Genomic DNA, 12,746 nt, shown 5'->3' on the forward strand with positions numbered 1-12,746 from the left:
AGACTACTACAAGCAACTCTATGCCAATAAAATGGACAACCTGGAAGAAATGGACAAATTCTTAGAAAGGGATAACTTTCCAAGACTGAATCAGGAAGAAATAGAGAATATGAACAAACCTATCACAAGCAATGAAATTGAAACTGTGATTAAAAACCTTCCAACAAACAAAAGTCCATAACCAGATGGCATCACAGGTGAATTCTATCTAATATTTAGAGAAGAGCTAGCACCCAACCTTCTCAAATTCTTCAAAACAATTGCAGGGGAAGGAACACTCCCAAACTCATTCTATGAGACCACCATCACCCTGATACCAAAACCAGACAAAGATACTACAAGGAAAGTAAATTATAGACCAATATCACTGATGAATATAGATGTAAAAATCCTCAACAAAATACTAGCAAACAGAATCGAACAACACGTTAGAAGGATCATACACCATGACCAAGTGGGGTTTATCCCAGGGATGCAAGGATTCTTCAATATACACAAATCAATGTGATACACCATATTAACAAATTGTAGAATAAAACCATATGATCATCTCAATAGATGCAGGAAAAGATTTTGAGAAAATTCAACATCCATTTATGATAAAAACTCTGCAGAGTGTGGGCATAGAGGGAAACTACCTCAACCTTATAAAGGCCATATATGACAAACCCACAGCAAACAGCATTCTCAATGGTGAAAAACTGAAAGCGTTTCCTCTAAGATCAGGAACAAGACGAGGATGTCCACTCTCACCACTACTATTCAACATAGTTTTGGAAGTCCTAGCCGTGGCAATCAGAGAAGAAAAAAAATAAAAGGAATACAAAAAGGAAAAGAAGAAGTAAAATTGTTACTGTTTGCAGATGACATCATATCATAGGTAGAGAATCCTAAAGATGCCACCAGAAAACCACTGGAGCTAATCAATGAATTTGGTAAAGTTGCAGGATACAAAATTAATGCACAGAAATTGCTTTCATTCCTATACACTAACAATGAAAGAACAGAAAGAGAAATTAAGGAAACAATCCCATTACCACTGCAACAAAAAGAATAAACTACCTAGGAATAAACCTACCTAAGGAAGTAAAAGACCTGTACTCAGAAAACTATAAGACACTGATGAAAGAAATCAAAGATGATATAAACAGATGGAGACATATACCATGTTCTTGGATTAGAAGAATCAATATTGTGAAAATGACTATACTACCCAAAGCAATCTACAGATTCAATGCAATCCCTATCAAAATACCAATGGCATTTTCTACAGAACTAGAAAAAAAATCGTAAAATTTGTAGGGAGACACAAAAGACCCCGGATAGCCAAAGCAGCCTTGAGGGGAAAAAAAAAGAGCTGGAGGAATCAGACTTCCAGACTTCAGACTATATTACAAAGCTACAGTAATCAAGATGATATGGTACTGACACAAAAACAGAAATATAGATCAATAGAACAGGATAGAAAGCAGAGAGATAAACCCACGTACCTATGGTTAACTAATCTATGACAAAGGAGGCAAGGGTATGCAATGGAGAAAAGACAGTGTCTTCAGTCAGTGGTGCTGGGAAAACTGGACAGCTACATGTAAAAGAATGAAATTAGAACTCTCCCTAACACCATACACAAAAATAAACTCAAAATGGATTAGAGACCTAAATGTAAGACCAGCCACTATAAAACTCTTAGAGGAAAACATAAGCAGAACAGTCTATGACATAAATCACAGCAAGATCCTTTTTGACCCACCTCCTAGGGAAATGGAAATAAAAACAAAAATTAAAAAAATGGTACCTAATGAAACTTAAAATCTTTTGCACAGCAAAGGAAAACATAAGCAAGATGAAAAGACAACCATCAGAATGGGAGAAAATATTTTCAAATGAAGCAAATGGCAAAGGATTAATCTCCAAAAAGCAGCTCATGTAGCTCAATATCACAAAACCAAACAACCCAATCCAAAAATGGGCAGAAGACCTAAATAGACATTTCTACAAAGAAGATATACAGTTTGCCAACAAACACATGAAAGGATGCTGAACATCACTAATCATTAGAGAAATGCAAATCAAAACTACAGTGAGATATCACCTCACACCAGTCAGAATGGCCATCATCAAAAAATCTACAAACAGTAAATGCTGGAGAGGCATTTATTGGAAAAAAGGGAACCCTCTTGCACTGTTGGTAGGAATGTAAATTGATATAGCTACTAGGGAGAACGGTATGGGGGTTCCTTAAAAACTAAAAATAGAACAACCGTACAACCCAGCAATCCCAGTACTGGACATTTACCCTGAGAAAACCATAATTTAAAAAGAGTCATGTACCACAATGTTCATTGTAGCTCTATTTACAATAGCCAGGACATGGAAGCAACCTAAGTGTCCATCAACACATAACTGCATAAAGAAGATGTGGCACATATATACAATGGAACATTATTCAGCCATAAAAAGAAACGAAATTGAGTTATTTGTAGTGAGGTGGATGGATCTAGAGTCTGTCCTACAGAGTGAAGTAAGTCAGAAAGAGAAAAACAAATACCGTATGCTAACACATATATATGGAATCTAAAAGAAAAAAGTTTATGAAGAACCTAGGGGCAGGAAAGGATTAAGGACACAGACGTAGAGAAAGGACTTGAGGACACGGGGAGGGGGAAGGGTAAGCTGGGACAAAGTGAGAGAGTGGTATGGACATATATACACTACCAAATGTAAAATTGATAGCTACTGGGAAGCAGCCACATAGCACAGGGAGATCAGCTCGGTGCTTTGTGACCAGCTAAAGGGGTGGGATAAGGGAGTGAGAGGGAAGTGCAAGAGGGAGGGGATATGGTGTTATATGTATACGTATAGCTGATTCACTTTTTCATACAGCAGGAACTAACACACAATTGTAAAGCAATTATACTCCAATAAAGATGTAAAAGAAAATAAAAAGAAATCCCAGAGACAAACCTACACACCTATGGTCCACTAATCTATGACAAAGGAGGCAAGGATATACAATGGAGAAAAGACAGTCTCTTCAATAAGTGGTGCTGGGAAAAATGGACAACTACACGTAAAAGAATGAAATTAGAACACTCCCTAACACCATACACAAAAAATAAACTCAAAATGGATTAGAGACCGAAATGTTAGACCGGACACTATAAAACTCTTAGAGGAAAACATAGGAAGAATACTCTTTGACATAAATCACAGCAAGATCTTTTTTGATCCACCTCCTAGAGTAATGGAATAAAAAACAAAAATAAACAAATGGGAGCAAATGAAACCTAAAAGCTTTTGGAAAGCAAAGGAAACTACAAAGACGACGAAAAGACAACCCTCAGAATGGGAGAAAATATTTGCAAACGTATCAATGGACAAAGGATTAATCTCCAATATATATAAACAGCTAATGCAGCTCAACAGTAAAAAAACAAACAACCAAATCCAAAAATGGGCAGATGACGTAAATAGACATTTGCCCCAAGAAGACATACAGATGGCCAAGAAGCACATGAAAAGCTGCTCAACATCACTAATTATTAGAGAAATATAAACCAAAACTACAATGAGGAATTACCTCACACAAGTTAGAATGGGCATCATCAGAAAATCTACAAACAACAAATGCTGCAGAGGGTGTGGAGAAAAGGGAACCCTCTTACACTATTTGTGGGAATGTAAATTGATACAGTCACTATGGAGAACAGTATGGAGGTTCCTTAAAAAACTAAAAATAGAATTACCATATGACCCAGCAATCCCACTACTGGGCGTATACCCAGAGAAAACCATAATTCAAAAAGACACATTCACCACAATGTTCATTGCAGCACTATTTACAATAGCCAGGTCATGGAAGCAACCTAAATGCCCATAGATAGACAAATGGAAAATATGTGGTACATATATAAAATGGAATATTACTCAGCCATAAAAAGGAATGAAATTGGGTCATTTGTAGAGACGTGGAAAGATCTAGAGACTGTCATACAGAGTGAAGTAAGTCAGAAAAAGAAAAACAAATATCGTATATTAACGCATACATGTGGAACCTAGAAAAATGGTACAGATGAACCGGTTTGCAAGGCAGAAATAGAGACACAGATGTAGAGAACAAATGTATGGTCACCAAGGGGGGAAAGTGGCAGGGTGGTGGTGGTGGGATGAATTGCGAGCCTGGGATTGACATATATACACTTATATGTATAAAATAGATAACCAATAAGAACCTGCTGTATAAAACAATGAATAAAATAAAATTTAAAAATTAAAAAATATTTAAAAACATAAAACAGAAAAAAAAGTTCTGTCCTTCCCATAGACGTATTTATATGAATGAATTATTCCCATGCTTATATCTATAAATACAAAAAGAGGAATAAAACCTACCTTGAACCAAAAAAGAAAAAAAAAAAAAACAGAACCCACTGGTCATACAGAGGAAAACACTATCAGGGCACTTGCTCCAGTGGTAAACAATTCTGAAGTTGGTCAGAGGTGGGGAATCGTCTCCCATGCAGCCAGCAGCTCCCCTGCAAGGAGCGTCCTCATTGCAAAGCTGGGGGACCGTGAGGAGGCGTCTCTGAGTAAACGTGAGCTGAGCCTCAGGCCAGCTGCTGCTGAACTTTTCCCACCCTTCCCAGGTAAAACACCTGAATGTGTGCAAAGACTTTAAAGCCTAGAGGAAAGGGCTTGGAGTCACACCAGCGACAGCACGCAGGCCGACTTGGTGCCTGCAGGCCAGCCTGGATGGTCCTGGCCCCGGAGGCTCTTCTGGAAGCTTTTCATTTCCCTGACTGAGGTACCCCTCCTGTCCCGGTCCCCACTGCTTTTTTCCTTCCTCACCTCTGCCCGGGGAGAAATTCCAGCAGCAGGTATGGGTGACACATCGTCTTCTTTAGCAGGTGGCAGCCCGGCAAATCCTGCAGAAAGTCCAGCAGAGCCCCACTCACACGCGGCCACTCATAGAGCCCTGGGCCCTACTCCCTCCCACCAGCACAACCCCGAGACTGCTGATGGGGCAGAGAATATGGCGTCAGGCACAGCTGCAGAGGCTTTTGCTGCCTGGAGGGGTATTTATATTGACCTCAACCCAGGCACACCTGGGAAGGGCTGGCCGGCCAGGTCAGGCTGCCCAGGTCAGCCAATCCTCGCCCCTCAGGGGCTCAGAGTTGCAGATAATGGGCCTTGCTGCACCGGCCAGATCCAAGGAACAGGTGTAGGGTCCCGAGAGTCAGGATAGACAAGGGGCGGCAGCCCTGGCTTGTTTTCTAATCATTTTATCTGGTCCATGAGTGGAAGACAACTTCAAGAAGACCCTCTCCTAATGAGAGGAACCCAGGAGTCAGGGAGAGGAGAGCTGGTGGGTGTAGACAGAGGCCTGGTGCCCCGGCTGCAGTGGAAGCCCCTGGAAGACCAGGTGGAGGGAGGCCGCACAGAGTGAAGCCTAGGGTCACAGACATGTCGGAGCTGCTGTTTGTTAGTTCAAGCCCTGCTCTGAGGTGCTCTGTGTCAGCTCTGAGCGACACGTGTGCTGGGGGTGCTCTGCAATGAGGGCTATGTGCACGGTTCCTGTGTGCCCAGCTCTGCCGGGGTACCTGTCCAAGGGAGCTGCATATCCAGGGAGGGGCCTGCCCACGAGAGCCCCGTGAGCTGCTGGGTACCTGCCCAGGTGAGCTCCATATCCTGGGAGGGGCCTGCCCACGAGAGCCCCGTGAGCTGCTGGGTACCTGCCCAGGTGAGCCCCATATCCAGGGAGAGGCCTGCCCACGAGAGCCCCGTGAGCTGCTGGGTACCTGCCCAGGTGAGCTCCATATCCTGGGAGGGGCCTGACCACGAGAGCCCTGTGGGCTGCTGGGTACCTGCCCAGGTGAGCTCCATATCCTGGGAGGGGCCTGACCACGAGAGCCCACTGGGCTGCTGGCTACCTGCCCAGGTGAGCTCCATATCCTGGGAGGGGCCTGACAATGAGAGCCCCGTGGGCTGCTGGGGACCTGGTAAAGGACGCCAGGACAGTAAGTGAAGCCACAGAGGATATACATCCAGTAGTTCCTAATTCCTACACCCTGCTGGCCATTCTACCATCCACCAGGACATGGTATTCTGTATTAGACTTCAATGATGCCTTCTTCTGTATTCAATTAGTCCCAGAGTCACAAGAAATTTTGGCTGTGAGTGGCAGGACTCAACATACAACAAAAACAATACTGCTTGGCCGTCCTGTCCCAGGGGTTCAAAAATTCCCACACCATCTTTGGGGAAACGTTAGCTAAAACCCTAAAAGATCTACCTCTGGAGAAGTGAACCCTCCTTCAATATGCAGACGACATCCTGGGCTTCCCTGGTGGCGCAGTGGTTGAGAATCTGCCTGCCAATGCAGGGGACACAGGTTCGAGCCCTGGTCTGAGAAGATCCCATATGCCGCGGAGCAAATAGGCCCGTGAGCCACAATTACTGAGCCTGCGCGTCTGGAGCCTGTGCTCCACAATAAGAGAGGCTGCGATAGTGAGAGGCCCGCACACCGTGATGAAGAGTGGCCCCCGCTTGCCGCAACTAGAGAAAGCCCTCACACAGAAACGAAGACACAACACAGCCATAAATAATAAATAAATAAATTTTAAAAAAATATGCAGACGACATTCTGATCGCCAGCCCTACTAAGGAGGCCTCTGGATTACCTAGCCAATAAAAGATAGAAGGTGTCCAAGAAAAAGGCTCAAATATCACAGACGAAGGTGACCTGCCTGGGCTTCATTCTCACAGAAGATCGGAGAAGCCCATCCCAGGAAAGGGAAGAAGCCATTTGCAGCCTCACCCTTCCTAAAACTAGAAGACAGCTTAGGGGTTCCTGGGGAGACTGGGGTTTGCTGCATCTGGATCCCTAACTACAGTCTAATACCTGGGCCTCTATATGAAACACTGAAAGGAAAAGATGATGATCCTTTTGAATAGAATCCAGAAGCGGCCTTTCAAGAATGGAAAGAGCAGTCAATTCAGACCCTTGCCCTGGACCTCCCTAATTTAGCTAAACCCTTTGACCTTTACATTCCTAGTCGAAGGCGAATCGCCCTTGGAGTTTTAGTGCCAAAACTGGGACCACTTGAAATGGAACAACGCAAGAATGCCCTCCAGGCATTGGCCAGCCACCCCATCCGACCAGGATACTGGGGGTATCTAAAAACCTGGAAATGAACAGCCCGCAAGGCCAGCTCCCTCCTAAGGGTAAATGACGCCACTTGGTGATCCTAAACACCCACCATGCCCTGAAGTTGCAGGGATCGCTCCGTGGGCACAATGACTTCGAGTGAGGAGGCCCTCCAACTCCAACCTCCAGAGAGACAACCTGGGACAAAAGGCCCCCAAGACGACTCGTGTGACCATCACTTGACCTGGAGCTTCTCTCAGAAAACCACAAGAGTGTGCCCCAAAAGAACAGACTATTGCTTGCAGGACTTACTGCACCCAGAGCGGACCTAATAAACCTGGCAGGGGACCCGTAAATAATGCTGCCACCATAGAAAAGCCTACAGACACCACGGTGATGGCGGCCAATGAGACCAGATGTACTCCTGGTTACTTCAAAAGGGCGGTGACTGAGTGGCCGTCATGGTCCTGGATCACCACCGGCCCTGGACTGTCTGGGAGTTGAGCAGGCAGGGCTCTGACACCTGGTGCTGTTTGTACGTTAATTCAGTGGCCTAACTGAAGAAAGCACAGACTACTGGTCAGAGCATCTAGGCTGGCAGAAACCGTCAGCCTAAGGGGTCCGAACCAATGTGGAGCAGGGTAAAACCGGCCCCCCCAGCGTCCCTGCGCATCTCTTTCCTGGACCCTTAAAGGTCATTAGAATCTATAAAACTTCCAACGGTGGTGCTCAGGCAGACAAGCAGTGAGGGAGGAGGCCTCGGGACAATCAACCTCACCTGGAGGCTGCTGGGGAGAAGTCCTGCCCCTCCCCCCGGGTATGAGGACACCCAACTCAGCACGAAGCATTTACAGAAGAGGTGTCTGCACCCTCAGCGCCCCAAGAATGTGGAATGGGACAAGAGGCAGAGGAGGGGTTTGTCACCGGCAAAGCCCATTAAAAATTCCTGGGAGATAAAAATAGAATCTGGGCAATAAAATAAAGTATAACCTTTTTTTCCTTTGTGCTTTTTCTAATTTCACTTGCTCCTAGGTTTCCACAGGCAGAGGTCCCACACCTGGCACTTCAGACCCGATTTCCTAGTGCAAAATGGCTGGGCCGACACCTCAGCTCTCGGGGCCCTGTGCAGACTCCGCCACATAGAGCCTGAGCTCCAGCCACCCCAGCCCTCGAGAGCTCCACCCCGTCCCTCCTGCTGACGCTGACGGGATCCCTACACAGCAGCCCGGCCCACAGCCCGCGGGGGAGCGCACGCTCTCACCTCTTCATTCTCTGATCAAAATATAAAGTTTTCCTTTGCTTCTGAATCAAACTCAGTCTCGATCTGTTGGCTCCAATGACACTGGGCAGGGGGACCCTTGTTGGGGCCGACTCTGCAGGATCAGTAACAGAATTTGAGAACATTGTAACTTCAATGAACAGATGTGTGAGCCAAATATTGTAACTTCAATGAACAGATGTGTGAGCCAAATATTGTAACTTCAATGAACAGATGTGTGAGCCAAACTGTAGTTAACATAGAGCAGTGTATAAGGCTCGTGTAAACTAAGGTATTTCTAACACTTCCATTTGATATTTCCATCACTTTATTATAAGCAAGTTCAGTGGAGGGGTTTGTCATATTTGTCAGGTCAACATTAGAGAAATGCAGTGATTTCTTTCCAAGGATGTGGATCTACTAATCTTGGCTGAAGTTTCAATCATGTTTTGAATGATTTTCCATTGAAAATGATACCTCTCTTTCAGCTCCTAGATTTCTGAGAAGTATAAAATCTTGTATTTTTTTATTACCAAAGGGGAAAGGTGGGAGGAGGGATAAATTAACAGTTTCAGATTAACATATACACACTGCTATGTATAAAATATATCATCAACAAGGAACTGCTGTATAGCACAGGGAACTATACTCAATATTTTGTAATAACCCCTATGGGGAAATAATCTGAAAAACAATAGATATATATATCGACATCATCTATCAACTACAGATAAAATGGAAACTAAAGGAGGCCGATGGTGAGCGTTTCTGACCATTAAGACTTCAATCCTCTAAAGTTCGGACTCTGCCTACAGCCCAGTCCCTTAATGAACATACATGTACCAGTAGCTTAAAAATTCCCCAGATTGGGGTTCGGGGAGACACTGATTTGAAAAAATCCCTGGTGTTCTCCTTACATACATGGGACCTTTCCTACAGCTAAAACATGCCTGTGACACCCAGAAGATGGTACACGGTGGGATCAGGAAGATTTTGGGAAAGGCACCTCATCTCCTAATCCCCTGGCTGTCGGGTTAACACCTCCAGCCTCTTTCCTAACATTCTCCACACTTGAGGATGTCAGCATCTTCAACATCCTGCTGCACAGACTTTGGAATTTGTCCAGAGAATGAAGGGGAAGGAGGAGAAACAATGAGAGACAAGACCTAGATGTTCAGACAGGCACAGGTCACTCTAATTTCAAATCAAAAAGAAGAATTAACCACAGGCTCAGCCTGCCCCACGGAACCAGTATAAGGTCTAAAGGAATCCTGCGGTTTTGCAGCCAGCTCACAAAAAAGCGAGTTGCAAAATGGAGCTAAGGGGCACTGCAATTCACAAACATGCAGACTTATAAATGATAACTCTCGTCCACAAATATATTGAGAGAAGGCAAAGAAGAGGATTGGAAAGCAAGGCAGAATTGCAGGAAACAGATTTCTGGAGGGAGATTCGAATCGCCTTTAAAGCACAGGAAAAGCGGCAAAACCTCGACAATGATGTCCTTGGCCAAAAAGGGCGTATGCGTTTTTTCCTGACTATATTCAGGAAAAAACGCATACGCCCTTTTTGGCCAAACAAGCAACCTGGAAAGTCAAATCAGCGCTATAAAGAAGTCTCGCTTCCCATCGGTTAAAAGGGCCATGCTAAATAAAGTTTCAAACCAGAAATGCAGGACAGCCCATGGAGAAACGGGAGCCTGGCTACGCTGATGGGGGGGATGTAAATTGCCAACAGCCACTCTGAAGAAGTGTACGGTGTGTCCTGCAACATCTAAAAAACTCAGCTTAGAGAGCATAGGGCACTTCCACTCATGGGCGTATAAATTGGGAAAACTAAAAATCAGCAAGGCACAGGCACCCCAAAGTTTAGGGCTGCTCTGTTGACAAGAACCTCCACTTCGTTACACCTTAAATATGCCAGGAAAGAGAAAAATGGATAAAGAAGTTGTGGTCCTTATGTACAATGGAATATCACTCAGCCATGAAATCAACGTCATAAGGCTAGTAGCAGCATGATGAGTGGATTTAGGTACGACGATTCTAAGTGAAATAAGTCACACAGAAAAAGACACTTATCATAAGATATCACTTATAGAGGGAATGTAAAAACCGCTACCCTTGAACTGAATTGCAAAACAGAACAGAGTCACACGTTTAGAAAACACACTATGGCTGCTTAACGGGAAAGGTGAGGTGGGGTGATGCATAAAACAAGGGTTTCAAATTAGCTCAGATATCGTTCCATAAACCCAATATGTAATAGACAAGACCTACTCCTTGCTCAGTGAATTGGACTCAACACCCCCTATTCACCGCCCAAGAATATATCTGACTAGTAAGAATCTTAAAACCTATGTATTGATATCTCTCTGTAAGTGAGTCACGTGGGTGTAAAGTGGCATAAACACAGCAGTAAAAAGCAGCTAAACCCCATTATAAAAATCAATTACTTTTAAAAACCCGTGAAACAAAGACAGTGAAAGAGAGAGAAATTCTTACAAAATTCGTTCAGGGGCTGTGATGCCACCTGGATTGACCATATCTAGACCCACAGCTGATGGAGACATAAGGGTGGACACTCTTGGGGCTGAGAGGTTTGGTGAGGTTGGGTGAGGAAACGCAGACCCTTTCAAGTAATACTGCGTGGTACCCATCCCATGGGTCCCAAATCTCCAGGTTCAAGGGCATCTTCCTACATCGAAAACATGCATGAGAAACCCAGAAGATGGTACACCGTGTGATCGGGAAAGGTTTCCAAAACGCACCTCATTTCTCATCTCCTTGTGCTCGGGTTCGCCATTCCAGCCGCTTTACTAGCAATCTCCCTCCTTGGAGATTCAGCACCTTTAACCTCCTGTTCCGTACAGGTTGCAATTTGTCCTGAGGATGAACGGGAAGAGTGGGAACCAATGAGAGACTAGCTCTAGGTGTTGGGACAGGCACAGGTCACTCTACTTTCCCATCAGGAAGAAGAATTAACGACAGGCTCAGCCTGCCGCCCGGGACCAGAATAGGGCCTGAAGCAATCCTGCGCTTTTGCGGCCAGCTCCCAAGAAAGCGAGTTGAAAAATGGAGCTCAGGGGCACTGCAATTCACAAACCTGCAGACTTATAAATGATAACTCTCGTCCACAAATATATTGAGGGAAGGCAACGAAGAGGATTCGAAAGCAAGGCAGAATGGCAAGAAACAGATTTCAGGAGGGAGATTCGAATCGCCTTTAAAGCACAGGAAAATCGGCAAAACCTCGACAATGATGCCCTTGGCCAAAAAGGGCGTATGCGTTTTTTCCTGAATATATTCAGGAAAAATCGCATAAGCCCTTTTTGGCCAACCAAGCAACCTGGAAAGGCAAATCAGCGCTATAAAGAAGTCTCGCTTCCCATCGGTCAAAAGGGCCATGCTAAATAAAGTTTCAAACCAGAAATGCAGGACAGCCCATGGAGAAACGGGTGCCTGGCTACGCTGATGGGGGGGATGTAAATTGCCAACAGCCACTCTGGAGAAGTGTACGGTGTGTCCTGCAACATCTAAAAAACTCAGCTTAGAGAGCATAGGGCACTTCCACTCATGGGCGTATAAATTGTGAAAACTAAAAATCAGGAAGGCACAGGCACCCCAAAGTTTAGGGCTGCTCTGTTGACAAGAACCTCCACTTCGTTACACCTTAAATATCCCAGGAAAGAAAAAAATGGATAAAGAAGTTGTGGTCCTTATGTACAATGGAATATCACTCAGCCATGAAATCAACGTCATAAGGCTAGTAGCAGCATGATGAGTGGATTTAGGTACGACGATTCTAAGTGAAATAAGTCACACAGAAAAAGACACTTATCATAAGATATCACTTATAGAGGGAATGTAAAAACCGCTACCCTTGAACTGAATTGCAAAACAGAACAGAGTCACACGTTTAGAAAACACACTATGGCTGCTTAACGGGAAAGGTGAGGTGGGGTGATGCATAAAACAAGGGTTTCAAATTAGCTCAGATACCGTTCCATAAACCCAATATGTAATAGACAAGACCTACTCCTTGCTCAGTGAATTGGACTCAACACCCCCTATTCACCGCCCAAGAATATATCTGACTAGTAAGAATCTTAAAACCTATGTATTGATATCTCTCTGTAAGTGAGTCACGTGGGTGTAAAGCGGCATAAACACAGCAGTAAAAAGCAGCTAAACCCCATTATAAAAATCAATTACTTTTAAAAACCCGTGAAACAAAGACAGTGAAAGAGAGAGAAATTCTTACAAAATTCGTTCAGGGGCTGTGATGCCACCTGGATTGACCATATCTAGACCCACAGCTGATGGAGACATAAGGGTGGACACT

The sequence above is a fragment of the Balaenoptera physalus genome, assembly GCF_965194825.1.
Source record: "Balaenoptera physalus genome assembly, chromosome: 9".
NCBI classification, from domain to species: Eukaryota; Metazoa; Chordata; class Mammalia; order Artiodactyla; family Balaenopteridae; genus Balaenoptera; species Balaenoptera physalus.